Here is a 3,183-nt window from a genome sequence, read left to right as displayed (position 1 = left end):
TAATTTATCAGTGTGCAAAGAGAACAAGCGATTTGAAAAATATTTTAGTTTAAATAAAGAGATTTGAAACTCTCTCTCTCTACAACGCCTTTTTCTTTCAAAACCCTAAACCTACACTAATCTTGGCCGTCATGGCCAACATCACCAGTAGGCAACCACCTCCGGGAGCTGCTCCGCCTCCTATTCTAAATACATCTATATCAGTAGGAGTTTCCACCATTACCAACTTCTACCACCAACCCCAATAACCCTATTCATAAGCCTACTACCGAACCTAATAATGAGATACCTTCAACGTCTAACACTGTTCCTAAACCAAATGGCGGAAATTATGCAGGACTATTGAAGCCCATGGAGAAGAAGGAACAATATATAATACCACCAAAAACACCTATTTATATAGATGGAGAACCACATATGCATGGAAGTCATCAGAAGTGAAGAAGCTTATATTGTTCAGGAAAATTTACAATATGCAATTATTGGTAAATTTTCATAAGACATAATTGATGTAAAGGAACTAAGAACAGCAATACCAGATCAATGTTCAGTAAAAGGTCCATGTACAGTTGGTCTGATGGATGAGAGGCATGTGCTAATTAGACTAGACTTATTGGAAGATTACATCAAAGTTCTAGCTAAACCAACATATTATATTAAGGTACACTCAAAATTCTGTCAGATGAGGCCTTTGATATGGAATCCATGGTTTATACCATCTGAAGAGACATCTATTGCAGTAGCTTGGATAAGCTTTCTTGATCTTCCACCCAATTTCATTGCAAAGGATGCTGTGTTTTCACTTGCTTTTGTGGTTGGAAAACCTCTGGTGGTAGACTTGGCTACATCAAATTGGACCAGACCAAGCTATGCAAAAGTAAAGGTGGAGTTAGATAGAATTACAGATCACCCTAAGAGAATTCACATTGCTGAAGAAGATGATATTACAGGCAAAATACAGTCTAAATGGGTGGACATAAATTATGACTTTGTTCCAAAATATTGCAAACATTGTAAGTTACAAGGGCATAATGAACAAGAGTGTAGGGCACTTAATCCAGAACTAGACAAGCAATACAAGGAGGAATTGAGGAAGGAAAGTAATGAGAAGAACAAAGCAGAAGAGAACAAAGAATGGGACTAATCAAAGAAGACAAGAAACTTATGGTAGAGCAGGGGGCTTTAATCAGGGGAAACAAGAATGGATGAAGAGAAGGAAAAACAGATATGTTAGGGATAAAAGTGGAATTATTCTAGGGGAAGTGGGTGAACAAAAGGAGAAACAAACAGAGAGCAAGGTAGATACTCACAACAACTTCCAAGTTCTTACTGAGGAATATCAGGCATCAGTACATAAGAAGAAGGTAGCAGTCCTACAAAAACACAAGATGATCAGCTAAGCAATGCAAAAGAAGAAAAATAAAGTAGGGATAAGGGGGAGAATAGCAGCAGCAAAGCAAAGGAGACATCAAAGGAGAAGGAATATGCAGAAAATGAATTAAACAAATAGTTTTTTTCAGAAGCAAGGAGTCAATCAAGTAAGCAGGGTGAGGGGAGTACGAAAAATAAGGAGAGCAATTGAGGGGATAATACCAGTCCAAAAAGCAAAAAAAAACATGAGTGCTGTCAAATACAATGATAATCAAGAGAAAAGTCCTAACATAATGGTGGGTAGCACAGACAAGTTAATGCAGTAAATAACAGAGAAACAATTTCACAAGAGGATGCAGAGACCGAACATGAGGATAGTCACAACCAATATGAATTTAATGATGACATGGTATAGGAGGATCAATGTCAAGCACAAGAAATAACAGAAAGGGGATACAGTTCAGGCAAAAAAGGAAATTCTCCAACAGGCATAGGGGTCAAAGGAAGTAAGGAAAGGAATCAATCAGAGAGAGATCTAGATACCCATGCAATAGAGGAGAGTATAAAATTTGCAGCAAGAGCAGGTTATGTCTCCCCAAAATGTATAGACAAAGGGTTGGGAAGAGGAAAGAAGAAGGCCCCTAGGGACAAGAGCTACCACTAGGAATAGGGGTTCAAACTAGAAGAAAGTTACACTAAAACAATGTTTCATAATGAATGCAATCATTTGGAACATTAGGTCAGTCAATACAATGGAAGCCTTTTCCAGACTGATACAAATGCATAACAAGTACCATTTTGGTTTTATAGGTTTGATGGAACCTTTTCAAGAGGCTGACAGAATTGAAGAATATAGAAGGAGAATAGAACTGGATCATGTTATAGCTAATTGCTCAGGAAAGATTTGGTCTTTGTGGATGACATGTTTGAAATAGAGGTACAATCATATCAAATTCAACAATTGAGTTTGAAACTGAAGGTGAGGGGGACACTAAAGGAGATGGTGGTCACTTTTGTATATGCAAAATGTTTCCAAAGTGCGAGAATGGAACTGTGGGAATCATTAGAAGATATAAGTAATACCATACAAATCCCATGGCTAATAGGAGGAGATTTCAATACCATTGTGGCAAATATAGAGAAGTATGGAGGATTGCCAGTTACTATCAATAAAGTACAGGACTTCAGAGCCTGTATTTAGAATTGTTGAGTAGCTGATTTAGGTTTCAAAGGTAGTACTTTTACTTGCTGGAATGGGCAAAGTGGAGAAGATTGCATTTTCAAAATATTAGATAGATGTTTGGGAAATTTTGCTTTGCAAAGCAAATTTCCAAGCATTGATGTCACTCATTTGATCAAAACTGGTCTTGATCATGCCCCTATGTTGATAACTTATACTGGAAATAATGATCCAATTCAAAAACCTTTCAGATTTTTGAATTTTTGGGTCAATTAGGAGTCTTTTCTAGAGAAGGTAAAGTCCTTATAGAAGGCGGATTATATGGCAAATCCTTTCACTTTATTTCACCATAAAGTGAAAAAAGTGAAAGCTGGATTGACACAGTAGAGTAAGGAGACCTTTGGAAATATTTTCAAAGAAATAGAAAAAATGGAAGATGTGATTAAGGTGCATGAAGCACAATTTGAAGCACAACCAACCCCTATAAACAGAGAGAATCTACATAGAGTGCAAGCTAATTTGAATAGATTCTTACACCTTGAAGAAGAATTTTGGAAACAAAAGGCTGGGATGCAGTGGTTTCAAGATGGGACAGGAATACTAAATTCTTTCATGCATATGTTCAGGGTAGA

The 3,183-nt window shown here is 37.0% G+C and overlaps 1 long non-coding RNA gene across 1 annotated transcript; it reads right to left on the bottom strand.

Moving 5' to 3' along the window:
- Positions 1 to 521: 521 nt before the first annotated feature.
- LOC132044055 (uncharacterized) lies at positions 522 to 1,498 on the bottom strand. The gene is made up of 2 exons (XR_009412016.1): positions 1,311 to 1,498; positions 522 to 867 (listed from the first exon to the last, which is right to left on the bottom strand). It is a non-coding gene; the product is annotated as an uncharacterized LOC132044055 (long non-coding RNA).
- Positions 1,499 to 3,183: the final 1,685 nt, after the last annotated feature.

The sequence above is a fragment of the Lycium ferocissimum genome, unplaced genomic scaffold (genome assembly GCF_029784015.1).
Source record: "Lycium ferocissimum isolate CSIRO_LF1 unplaced genomic scaffold, AGI_CSIRO_Lferr_CH_V1 ctg3367, whole genome shotgun sequence".
NCBI lineage: Eukaryota > Viridiplantae > Streptophyta > Magnoliopsida > Solanales > Solanaceae > Lycium > Lycium ferocissimum.
Note: the sequence above shows the minus strand (reverse complement) of the source record. Positions and strands in the feature narration are given on the sequence as shown.